The following is a 13,590-nucleotide window of genomic DNA, read 5'->3' as shown; positions in this document are numbered from 1 at the left end:
ATCTCTCTCCCTGCATCCAATTCCTTCCCATCCCTCTAAAATCTCGCAGACCGCCCATCTCTTTAGAGATGCCTCCTGCAGATCCCCTCATCTTAATAACAACCTGGTTGTCCTCCCATCCAACCTGCCCTTTTCCCTGGGCCATCAATGTTTACACCCCTCCACTCTTTCAACAAACACATGCAGCCTCTCCTTTGTAACAGGTGCCACATCCCCCCTGGCTGTTTTTCCAATCCCTCTCTCTTCCATTTGTCAAGGCTTGATGTTTGTGGGAGCCTCTGAACGACTGAACCCAATCTGAAGGGAGTGACTGCCGATACCGTGCATGGTGACTTACTGGAATACCGGAATACAGAAGCAGTGTGGGGAGATAGGAGGGGAGGCGATGGTGGCGGAGATAGCAGGATTACATAGCTGTTTAAGATGTGGCCTTGATAAGTAAATTTGATGACTTTGCTGCCAGGCTCCTCATCTCTCCTCTCCACAAGAGTGAGCGAGGATGAGGTGATATCAGATGTACCATGGAACAGTGTGCTCCGACAGGGTTTCATAAAATACTAGCTGACTGTATGTACCACCCAGACATCTTTTCATTCATGCTAACTGAAGAAATTGACTACTCCCAATTAATTTCATGAGCAGCCATTTAAAAATGGGTTTCTTAAAATGTGCAGGGAGACAATTAGAGTCCCTGACCTTGTCTGAGAAGTCAAAAGGACATTTTCCACCCTGACTAGAATCAACCGTCCTTTATTATTCCTTTACATGTGAATTCACTTGCCCACCTCTTGGAAAACACAAACATTAACTACATTTTCTCACTCACCTGACATGGTTACCATACAGCACACTGGATGAGAACCAGAGCAATATATCAATATTAGATGAGATAGATGGGCTGAGGAACATTAGCTAGTATGAAAGGCATACAGTATTAGATAACCGGGGGCTCCGGGCCGTGGATTGTTGCCAGAGGGACCCTGGTTTGTTGCCGGAGGAACCGGACCGTAGCTCGTCGCCGGGGACTCCGGACCGTAGATCGTCGCCGGAGGCTCCGGACTGGGAACCCTCGCAGGACGCTCTGGACTGAGAACCCCCGCTGCAGGCTCTGGACCACGGACCGTCGCTGGAGGCTCTGGACCGCGGACCGTCGCTGGAGGCTCTGGATCGCTGACCGTCGCTGGAGGCTCCGGACCGCAGACCGTCTCAGGAGGTTCCGGACCGTTGACCGTCTCAGGAGGTTCCGGACCGTGGACCGGTGTTGGAGGTTCCGGACTGGGAACTGTCGCCGGAAGCTCTGGACTGGGAACTGTCGCCAGAAGCTTGGTGCGTGGGGCCGGCACTGGTGGTACCGGGCTGGTGACACGCACCTCAGGACGAGTGCGAGGAGCAGGCACAGGACGTACTGGACTGTGGTGGCGCACTGGAGGCCTGATGCGTGGGACCGGTACAGGTGGCACTGGGCTGATGACACGCACCTCAGGGCGAGTGCGGGGAGGAGGCACAGGACGTACTGGACTGTGGAGGCGCACTGGAGGCCTGATGCGTGGGACCGGTACAGGTGGCACCGGGCTGATGACACGCACCTCAGGGCGAGTGCGGGGAGGAGGCACAGAACGTACTGGACTGTGGAGGGGCACTGGAGGCCTGATGCGNGCACTGGAGGCCTGATGCGTGGGACCGGTACAGGTGGCACCGGGTTGATGACACGCACCTCAGGGCGAGTGCGGGGAGGAGGCACAGGACGTACTGGACTGTGGAGGTGCACTGGAGGCCTGATGCGTGGGACCGGTACAGGTGGCACCGGGCTGATGACACGCACCTCAGGGCGAGTGCGGGGAAGAGGCACAGAACTTACTGGACTGTGGAGGCGCACTGGAGACACAGTACGTATGTTCGGCGCAGGATATACTGGGCCGTGGAGGCGCACTGGAGGTCTGGAGCGTAGAGCTGGCACAACGCGTCCTGGCTGGATGCTCACTTTAGCCCGGCAAGTACGGGGTGCTGGCACAGGACGCACTGGGCTGTGAAGGCGCACTGGCGACACAGTGCGTAGAGCCGGCGCAGGATATCCTGGACCAAGGAGGCGTACTGGAGACCAGGAGCGCTGAGCCGGCACAACCCGTCCTGGCTGGATGCTCACTTTCGCATGGCAAGTGCGAGGAGCAGGCACAGAACGCACCGGGCTGTGGATGCGCACTGGAGACACATTGCGTATCTCCGCAAAACATGGTGCCTGACTGGTCCCACGCTCCTCACGGCGACTGTCTTGTTCCAGACACCAAACTATCCACTCTACCTCATCACTCCCCTCAACTATCTCACAATACTCCTCGCTCAGTCTATCCCAATATTCCTCTTCGCTCTCAGACTCGCCCCTCGGCTTCGCCGACCAACCCGTGTGATCCCCCCACAAAACATTTGGGGGCTGCCTCTCGGGCTTCCGTCGTGGTCGTGAACTTCGGAGTCGCCGTTGATCCTCCTTTCTCTCCCGGGCCCAGTATGTCTGCTCCTCCTGGCCACGCTGCTTGGTCCTTTGGTGGCGGGATCTTCTGTCACGATCGTTATAAGGAGTGGACCAAGATGCAGCGTGGTATGTTTCCATCCTTTATTTGGAAGAGAAACTAAAAGAACAAAAACAGTAAAGCGAACAAACGAAACGTGAAGCTCAGAGTAGTGCTCACAGGCAACTATATCTAGACAAGATTCCACAAAGCACAATGGGGAAATGGCTGCCTAAATATGACCAACATAGAGAATAAACAGCTCTCTATGGTCAGGGCGTGACCGTTCCATTATAACCTGTATTTAAATGTATTTTTATTTGGATTTCATGTAATGGACATACACAACTTGTTTTAAAAAATTCAAACAAAAAAAACAACGGAAAAGTGGTGCGTGCATATGTAGTCACCCCCTTTGCTATGAAGCCCCTAAATAAGATCTGGTGCAACCAATTACCTTCAGAAATCACATAATTTGTTAAATAAAGTCCACCTGTGTGCAATCTAAGTGTCAAATGATGATTGATCTCAGTATATATACACCTGTTCTGAAAGGCCACAGAGTCTGCAACACCACTAAGCAAGGGGCACCACCAAGCAAGCTGCACCATGAAGAATAAGGAGCTATCCAAACAGTTCAGGGACAAAGTTGTGGAGAAGTACAGATCAGGGTTGGGTTATGAAAACATATCTGTAAACATCCCACGGAGCACCATTAAATCCATTATTAAAATATTGAAAGAATATGGCACCACAACAAACCTGCCAAGAGAGGGCCGCCCACCAAAACTCACGGACCAGGCAAGGAGGGCATTAACCAGAGAGGCAACAAAGAGACAATAAGAGAGACAACAATAACCCTGAAGGAGCTGCAAAGCTCCACAGCGGAGATTGGAGTATCTGTCCATAGGACCACTTTAAGCTGTACACTCCACAGAGCTAGTCTTTACGGAAGAGTGTCCAGAAAAAAGCCATTACTTAAAGAAAAAAGTAAGCAAACACGTTTGGTGTTCGCCAAAAGGCATGTGGGAGACTCCCCAAACATATTGAAAAAGGTACTCTGATCAGATGAGACTAAAATTGAGCTTTTTGGCCATCAAGGAAAACCCTATGTCTGGCGCAAACCCAACACCTCTCATCACCCCGAGAACAACATCCCCACAGTGAAGCATGGTGGTGGAAGCATCATGCTATGGGGATGTTTTTCATTTTCAGGGACTGGGAAACTGGTCAGAATTGAAGAAATGATGGATGGTGCTAAATACAGAGAAATTCTTGAGGGAAACCTGTTTCAGTCTTCCAGGGATTTGAGACTGGGATGGAAGTTCACCTTCCAGCAGGACAATGACCCTAAGCATACTGCTAAAGCAACACTTGAGTGGTTTAAGGGGAAACATTTACATGTCTTGGAATGGCCTAGTCAAAGCCAAGACCTCAATCCAATTGAGAATCTGTGGTATGACTTAAAGATTGCTGTACACCAGCGGAACCCATCCAACTTGAAGGAGCTGGAGCGGTTTTGCCTTGAAAAGTGGGCAAAAATCCCAGTGGCTAAAGGTGGCTCTACAAAGTAGAGCTAAGTTTTCAGTTTTTTGTCTTATTTTTGTCACAATATAAAATATTTTGCATCTTCAAAGTGGTAGTCATGTTGTGTAAATCAAATGATACAAACCCCCCAAAAATCTATTTTAATTCCAGGTTGTAAGGCAACAAAATATGAAAAATGCCAAAGGGGGTGAATACTTTCGCANAATCAAATGATACAAACCCCCCAAAAATCTATTTTAATTCCAGGTTGTAAGGCAACAAAATATGAAAAATGCCAAAGGGGGTGAATACTTTCGCACGCCACTGTATGTGGTTTAGGTGAGGGTTAGGTTGGCAGGTGCTGGTGAATTCTGTACAGTGGCCCTGAGCAGCCTGCAGGCCATGTCAGACTGAGAACAGCAGAGGCCCTAGGACCTCACAGAACCACTCAGCTCTACAGCCAGGCCTGCAGGGAACTCATTACTAATGTATGGAGGTGTCCGGGCTATAGTGAAGGTCCAATGAACTGTTACAAGACACTCTCAAACGTATGGTTTTATAACGGGACTGAAAGGCTTTCTTGGCCTCCTAAAGCCAATACAAAAGAAAGCACGGACTGTGCCAATCTGTAAGTGGTCTATGAAATTATTGGATGCACCATAAACTCTTCTCATGGAGGCTGTAGACATAAATCCTTGGAATCTTGAACAAGGCCGTCTGAACGCTGAATGAATGCCTCCAGGCCTAATATGGGAAGAATGTTATTGAAGGCCTAACAGTGGAGTGTTTGCAATCCAACAGTGTTTTTGACCTATGTATAGATGCAGGTCCTTGGTGCACTCTAATGATCTGTGCCCTTCACACTGGCACCCTCAGCTGTCTGTCTGTCTGTCTGCCAGCCTCTCCCCTGTGAGCAGCATGTTCACATGCGCTGACCCTTCCTCCGTCTGGACCATTGCTGATGAGCAGCTTTTCTGTAAACCTTTGCAGATTTCCTGTGGTTCTCAGGGACATGCAATATATTCTGAGCCTCCCCTCCTGCAGCAGGGCTGTCCTTGTGTAGGTTTGAGCATAGCAGATGCCATTGCATTGGGTAGAGAGAGCCCTAGAGGATGCAGCATGGGTAACAGCAGAACACAGCTCCCTACAGATCCCCTTCAGTCCATGGGTTCGACCTGTCACCACCAACACACATACCATCCATACTGTATGTAATTTCCCACAGATAAGCCATACACTTAGCCCCCCCCCCCCCCCCCCCCACCCACACTCTTACTCCCTTACACACATACACCGAATGACATTCCCTTAATCCAGACTCCAGATTATATTGACCTACTCTGGCAGCCATGTTTTTGACTTCCTCTTTTTCTCCAACTTCTCTCAGGATTACCAAGATTTGTTTTACCTCTCAGCTGGAGGAGCAGAGTGTGTATATAAGCACTCCTTTTGTGCTGCTGACATTTTATCTTGCACAGACAATTAAAACGGGGCTACTTGGGAGGAAATATATCAGTGGTAGTGGAACACTACATAATCACAATATATCTTGTTGAGGAATAATGTCCTACTCATGCAGAGCAATCCAGCTCGAGCAGAGGCAGAAAGAGAATATAACTGTATGCTCATGTGGGTTAGGCACGTCTCACCATACAGACAGACACCTAGCATGTTCATTTCTAAATGATCTGAGAGTTTGATTCAGCCATAGAAAAACGTGTAGCTGACCAAGTGTATTTCACTAACGGAGTGTTATATATGGGAGACTGGATCTCCCATGAGAGCATTCTATTCTGTGTGGAACACTACCGTGCCATAGAAGCCTTCGGCTAGGAGCGTAGACATTTTGTAGCTTCTTCAATGATGTCCTTCTCAGTGAATTGGGACTACAGTGTGTAAACACAATTCTATTTCTACAGCCAGCCTGTGTGTCTCAATGGTGCGTGCTGCAATCAATGGCATTTTGTATCTTTTCTCTGAGAAAAAAATGCCTGGAGAAGAATGTAAAGTGTAAAGAGAATTCACATTGGCCATCCATTCCATATCTCTTTCATTCCATTTACTCTGTTAATTTGCCCGGGTATGAACATACTGGACAGACTTATAACAAGAAAATACCAGCCTCTGAGGTTTTTCAGGACAGAATGTCTGAGTGGCAAACATTTATGTGGCATTATTCTTTCCCCGAGCACTTCTGGTGAGGTTATTGCATTCATCCAATACAGCCTGAGGATGTATGGGGGAGTAAGAGTGACACATACTGTACACTGTAAAACCTTCTCCGTACCCTGGCAGATAGATAAACAAACAAAACAAATTAACAAATCAACAGAACATGAATAGATCCTTCAAAATGATTTGGCCTCATGATCAGAGGGCCTTAAGACTGTATCAACTGTCATTTGCATATGTGTTTTTCTACAGTAACAGTAAAAAGTTTGGACACACTCATTCAACAGTTTTTCTTTATTTTTACTATTTTCTACATTGTAGAATAATAGTGAAGACATCAAAACTATGAAATAACACATATGGAATCATGTAGTAACCAAAAAAGTGTTAATCAAAATATATTTTCTTCAAAGTAGCCACCCTTTGCCTTGATGACAGCTTTGCACACTCTTGGCATTCTCTCAACCTGCTTCACCTGGAATGCTTTTCCAATGGACTTGAAGAAGTTCCCACATATGCTGAGCACTTATTGTCTGCTTTTCCGCAACTCTGCGGTCCAATTCATCCCAAACCATCTCAATTTATTGAGGTCATCTGATGATTCAGAACTCTGTCATTCTCCTTCTTGGTCAAATAGCCCTTACACAGCCCGGAGGTGTGTTGGGTCATTGTCCTGTTGAAAAATAAATGATAGTCCCACTAAGCGCAAACCAGATGGAATGGCATATCGCTGCAGAATGCTGTGGTAGCCATGCTGGTTAAGTGTGCCTTGAATTCTAAATCAATCACTGGCAGTGTTACCAGCAAAGCATCCCCACACCATCACACCTCCTCCTCCATGCTTCACAGTTTGAACCACACATGCGGAGATCATCCGTTCACCTACTCTGCATCTCAGAAAGACACGGCGGTTGGAACCAAAAATCTAAAATGTGGGATTTCCACCGGTCTAATGTCCATTGTTTGTGTTTCTTGGCCCAAGCAAGTCTCTTTTTCTTATTGGTGTCCTTTAGTAATGATTTCTTTGCAGCAATTCGACCACACAGTCTCCTCTGAAGAGTTGATGTTGAGATGTGTCTGTTACTTGAACTCTGTAAAGCATTTATTTGGGCTGCAATTTCTGAGGCTGGTAACTCTAATGAATTTGTCCTCTGCAGCAGAGGTAACTATGGGTCTTGCTTTCCTGTGGCGGTCCTCATGAGAGACAGTTTCATCATAGTACTTGCAGTTGAAGAAACGTTCAAAGTTCTTGACTGACCTTAATGTGTTAAAGTAATGATGGACTGTCGTTTCTCTTTGCTAATTTGAGCTGTTCTTGAAATAACATGGACTTGTTCTTTTACCAAATAGGGTTATCTTCTGTATACCACCCCTACCTTGTCACAACACAACTGATCTGCTCAAATGCATTAATAAGGAAAGAAATTCCACAAATTAACTTTTAACAATGCACACCTGTTAAAGGCCATGTTTCAATAATGAGAAGTGCATATATGTATGAATCTGATATGTCACTTTTTTTTTAATCCAACATTGTAAATTAAAGATATAATCGATTATATACAGTACTTCTGGGCTGAAGGTGAATACTTTTGGAACGCTGAGCCATTGACTGCCTGGCTACATCAGATGGCAGTGTGAGAGTGGGTTTCTTTTGACAAGGGACCACCGGCATATCGTTTTCAACCTAGGAGTCAGAAGTAATGCCTAGTTGGTCAGAAAAGTATGGTAAGTTGATTGAGTGTCTTTTTTAACTGCATAGTTGGTTAGCTAGCTAGCTGCATTTTACACTTATCTAGTTAGCTAGCTAGATAATGAACTAGCTGCAATTATTATAAACATTATCTAGATATCTACAGTAGCTAAATATCTGTCAGATGTAAAGTATGCTGGATCGTGGCATGTCAGAAATAATGCATGTTGTCTAGCTAGCTCACGTTATAAATTATACATGGTGCCATAATATAAATAATATCTTAGCTATGAATTCACATTGATGCCATTTCATTTGTAGTAACTGTTATCACAAAATGGTGTGCAATGGCATTTCCACTAGTTACCACAGCCACAAAGTCCAAATATGCCAAATCGTGAAAAATCATGAAAACAAACCATTGCATTTTGTCTTAATTCAAGGTTAGGTGTAAGGTTATCTGTGTGGTTAGGTTAGGCTTAAAATGTGATTTAACGAAGAAACATTTACGAAATAGTCGGGAAGAATGCCCTTGTGGCTGTGGTAACTAGTGACGATCGATCTGTTGTCATTTACAGGCATGAACCATAAAGTAGGCAAACTGATACATGAATCCTAAGTACAGGTACCAATTTCGTTTGTTAATCTTTGCAGGTTTGTAATCTGATTTATTGGAGCTTGGCAAAGTAGGATGCAACCTTAATCTAAGGTAGGAAATGTCTCTGCATCCAGGTTGAGGCTTGCTATCAGCAAGAACATGGAGCACTCCGTGCCAGTAAGTTATGATATTATCTTTCCTTTACATTGCATTTTACCATTTCAAGAGCTAGTACTACACTCATATAAGACGTAGCGAAGCCCTATGTACCATGCAAGGGTCTACTCCTGGAGTAACTCCCTGTCAAAAAGACTGTGACTAGGGGGCCAGTGGTAGGTCAGGGTTGAGGGCTCTCTCTTTCAAGCACACTCACTACCTCTATGCATCTTTCTCCAGGTGCTACAGAGACAGACTGAAATTCCTTGGTGTCCACATCACCAACAAACTATCATGGTCCAAACACACCAAGACAGTCGTGAAGAGGGCACGACAACACCTTTTCCCCCTCTGGAGACTGAAAAGATTTGGCAATGCTCCCCATATCCTCAAAAAGTTATACAGCTGCACCATCGAGAGCATCCTGACCGGTTGCATCACCGCCTGGTATGGTAACTGCGCGGTAGGGTAGTGCATACGGCCCAGTACATCACTGGAACCAAGCTTCCTGCCATACAGGACCTATATACTAGGTGGTGTCAGAGGAAAGCCCAAACAATTGTCAAAGACTCCAGTCACCCTTGTCATAGACTGTTTTTTCTGCTACCACACGGCAAGCAGTACCGAAGCGTCAAGTCTAGGACCGAAAGGCTTCTTAACAGCTTCTACCCCCAAGCCATAAAACTGCTGAACAATTAACCAAATGGCCACCGGATTATTTACATTGACAACCCTCCATTTGTTTTTTACACTGCTGTTACTTGCTGTTTATTATCTATGCATAGTCACTTCACCCCTACCTACGTACATGTACAAATTACCTCGACTAACCTGTACCCCTGCACATTGACTCGGTACCAGTAGGTCCTCTATAAAGCCTTGTTACTTCTTATTTTATTGTGTTACTTTTTATAATTTTTTACTTTAGTTAATTTGGTAAATATTTTCTGAACTCTTTCTTGAACTACACTGTTTGTTAAGGGCTTGTAAATAAGCATTTAACGTTAAGGTCTACACTTGTTGTATTCGGCGCATGTGACAAATGAAGTTTCATTTAATTTGATTTGATGGAAACCTCCTTCACTATGGCAGTCTGCTTGTGTGATGCTGGCATATTATCCAGGGCCCATGGTTGAATTGGGTTTACTGTACTCACACTAACTCATGCGGTCTCCTCCCTGCAAAAGTCTCCCAGACTTTTATCAAAACTTAATTAACTAAATATATATCCAAGACAAGATTAAATATTTGACAAAGTGAATATAAGTCGGTGCTTGCATCAATAGCAGTAGGTATGAATTTGAGTGGAATTTGAGGGTAGTTGACAGAATGGTTGTGAGACAGAGAGACTGTTGTTGTACTCCCAGGTAAGGCCCTTGCCTCCGGAACCACAGAAGACCCCAGTATTCAGTCAGGAAGCTTGAAGATGCATGGCACAATCCAATGCCCATGTCACAGCATGCAATGATCTGATAGGGAGATGACAATAAATGCATCATGTGCAGTGCATTCAGAAAATATTCAGACCCCTTGACTTTTTCCACATTTTGTTACGTTACAGCCTTATTCTAAAATCGATTTTTTTTTTTATCCCTCATGAATCTATACACAATACCCTATAATGACAATGCAAAAACAGGTTTTTAGAAATGTTTGCAAATGTATTAAAAATAAAAACCGGAAATATCAAATCTACATAAGTATTCAGACCCTTTATCCAGTACTATGTTGAAGCACCTTGGCAGCGATTACATCCTCAAGTCTTATTGGGTATGACACTAAAAGCTTGGCACACCTGTATTTGGGGAGTTTCTCCCATTCTTCTCTGCAGATCCTCTCAAGCTCTGTCAGTTTGGATGGGGAGCGTCGATGCACAATTATTTTCAGGTCTCTCCAGAGATGTTCGATCGGATTCAAGTCCGGGCTCTGGCTGGGCCACTCAAGGACATTCCGAGACGTGTCCCGAAGCCCCTCCTGCGTTGTCTTGGCTGTGTCCTTAGGGTCATTGTCATGTTGGAAGGTGAACCTTCGCCCCGTCTGAGGTCCTGAGAGCTCTGGAGGAGGTTTTCATCAAGGATCTCTTTGTACTTTGCTCTGTTCATCTTTTCCTCGATCCATACTTGTCTCCCAGTCCCTGCCACTGAAAAACTTCCCCACAGCAATGCTTCACCGTAGGGATGTTGCCAGGTTTTCTCCAGACGTGACGCTTGGCATTCAGGCCAAATAGTTCAATCTTGGTTTCATGAGACCAGAGAATCTTGTTTCTCATGGTCTGAGAGTCGTTAGGTTCCTTTTGGCAAACTCTAAGCGGGCTGTCATGTGCTTTTTACTGAGGAGGAGCTTCCGTCTGGCCACTCTACCATAAATGCCTGATTGGTGGAGTGCTTCAGAGATGGTTGTCCATCTCCACAGAGGAACTCTGGAGCTCTGTCAGAGTGACCATCGGGTTCTTGGTCACCTTCCTGACCAAGGCCCTTCTCCCCCGATTGCTCAGTTTGGCCGGGCGGCCAGCTCTATGAAGTGTCTTTCAGGTTCCAAACTACTTCCATTTAAGAATGATGGAGGCCACTGTGTTCTTGGGGACCTTCAATGCAGCAGAAATGTTTTGGTACCCTTCCCCAGATCTGTGCCTCGACACAATACTGACTTGTTTTTTTTGCTCTGACATGCACTGTTAACTGTGGGACCTTATACTGTATATACAGTATAATCAAATTGTTGAAACATATCAAGGATGATCAATAAAAACAGGATGTGCCTGAGCTTTCGCTTTGTCATTATGGGGTATTGTGGGTAGATTGATGAGGAAAACATTTAGTTCAATCAATTTTAGAATAAGGCTGTTACGTAACAAAATATGGAAAATGGAAGAGGTCTGAATACTTACCGAATTCAGTGTACCTTTCATCACCAAAGCCTTTTTCACTGCACAAGTTCCTGAACAATTCAACCCTTTTGTTAGTGTTATTGATATGGAAATTCACATACAAATATTCAGTTCAGAAGCATTGACTGTAATATTGCTAGGGTCCAGTGTGAAAGACTGTTGTGCAAGTTCCACCAACTTGCGCTGCCGTGTCACAATACCTGGTACTCTGGTCCTCGATCTTGGAGCCGCTATTCATGCAGGTTCAGGATTAGTTTCAGCCAGGGATTGTTTGCACTTCACACATGCTTTATAGCGCAGATCAGGGTACAAACGCTCCAGGATCCAGATCATAAGGGGATATGTGAAAGTGCCCTTAGCTAACTAATGAAACACTAATGTAAATGTGCACAAGTCTATTCATCCAAATTATACCAAAATAACAGCCTATTTGCAGGGGCATTTTTCTTGCCAACTTTTCAGTCACCAATGCATCAATAAACAGGCAGGGGAACGAAGTAATTTGACAAAGTGTAAACAATACTCAGTATTATAGCAAGCAAATACAGTATATAGTTGTTCATTCCTAGAAACCTCTAGCTAGAGTCCACTTAGCTAGCTTAGGTGGTGAACCCAGCAGTTTCAATCTAGCTAGCTGGCTAGCTAATGCCATTTCTATCAACTTTATCAATCATACAGCTTGCCAGTTGTTGCTAGTGAAGTAGGATGAATAAGTCAGAAGCCAGCTAGCAATGCCAAGTTCATGCCTTTTACCAACAAAAATCATGTACACTTGTAAAAGACAGTTACCTTCAAGCAGATCATTTTTGTTTTCTCAAGGCAGAGTATTAACAGCTACTTCTTGTAGAACCGGCGTCTTCACCAGGTGCTGTCCGCTGTCAGCTCGGAGTCTTCTCTCTCTACCTCTCTCTACCTCTCCCTCTCTCTCTCTCTCTCTACTTTCCCCCCCCTCTCTCTCTCTCTCTTTCTCTCTCTCTCTCTCTACCATCTCCCACTCCTCTCTCTAACCTCTCCTCTCCTTCTCTCTCTTACCCTCTCCCCCTCTCTCTCTCTCTCTCTTTCTCTCTCTCTCGTCTCTCTCTCTTCTAAACCTCTCCCTCTCTCTAACTCTCTCTCTCTCTCATCTCTTCTTCTCTCCTCTTCCCTACTCTCCCCTCTCTCTACTCTCTCTCTCTCACTCGTTCTCTCTCTCTCTCTTCTCTCTCTCCTCTCTCGTCTCTCTCTCTCTTCTCTCTCTCATCTCTCTCTCTCTCTCTCTCTCTTCTCCTACTCTACCTCAAACTCTAACTCTACCTCTACCTCTCCCTCTCTCGTCTCTCTCTCTCTCTCCTATCCCTCCCCTCGTTCTCTCTCTCTTCTCTCTTCTCTCTCTCTCTACTCTGCGCTACCCCTCTCTCTCCTCTCCTACTGCTCCCCCTCCCTCTCTCTCTCTCTGCCTCCTCCCCTCCTCTCTCTCTTCTTTTCTCTCTATACCTCTCCCCTCCTCTCCTACCGTCTCCTCTCTCTCTCCTCTCTTCTCTCTCTCTACCTCTCCCCCTCTCTCTCTCTCTCGTCTCTCTCTCCTCGATCTCTCTTCTCCCTCTCTCTTCTCTCTCCTCTCCCTTCTACCTCTCCCCTCTCTCCGTACACACTCCCCCTCTTCTCTCTCTCCTCTCTCTCTCGTCTCTCTTCTCTCTCTCTCTCTTTCCTCTCTCCTCTCCCCCTCTCTCTCTCTCTCTCTCTCTCTCTCTCTCTCCTATCTCTCTCTCCTCTCTCTCTACCTCTCCCCCTCTCTCTCTCCTTCTACTCTCCCCTCTCTATCTACCCTCCCCCCTCTCTCTACCTCTCCCCCTCTCCTCTCTCTCTACTCTCCCAACCTCCTCTATCTCTCCCTCTCCGTCTCATCCTTTCCTTTCTCTTTCTCTCTCTCTCTCAACTCCTCTCTCTCCTTCTAACTATTAACCCCCTCTCCCCGCCTCTCTCTCTCTCTCTCCTCTCTCTCTTACCTTCCCCCTCGTACTCTATAACTCATCTCCCTCTCTCCTTCTCTCTCTCTGCTGGGCCATCTGCACCT

The 13,590-nt window shown here is 45.9% G+C and overlaps 1 protein-coding gene and 1 long non-coding RNA gene across 3 annotated transcripts in view; one reads left to right on the top strand and one right to left on the bottom strand.

Annotated features, from left to right (window-relative positions):
- Positions 1-6,558, bottom strand: part of LOC139028366 (uncharacterized) — a 474,307-nt gene extending 467,749 nt beyond the window's left edge. Inside the window, exon 1 of the long non-coding RNA XR_011480560.1 lies at positions 6,476-6,558. This is a non-coding gene — a long non-coding RNA (uncharacterized lncRNA). The remainder of the gene's footprint in view (positions 1-6,475) is intronic.
- The window catches only part of LOC111969935 (chemokine-like protein TAFA-1), a 282,898-nt gene that overhangs the window by 151,498 nt on the left and 117,810 nt on the right, over positions 1-13,590 (top strand). The window lies entirely within an intron of this gene.

Source organism: Salvelinus sp. IW2-2015, linkage group LG11, assembly GCF_002910315.2.
Source record: "Salvelinus sp. IW2-2015 linkage group LG11, ASM291031v2, whole genome shotgun sequence".
In the NCBI taxonomy this organism is placed as follows: Eukaryota; Metazoa; Chordata; class Actinopteri; order Salmoniformes; family Salmonidae; genus Salvelinus; species Salvelinus sp. IW2-2015.
Note: the sequence above shows the minus strand (reverse complement) of the source record. Positions and strands in the feature narration are given on the sequence as shown.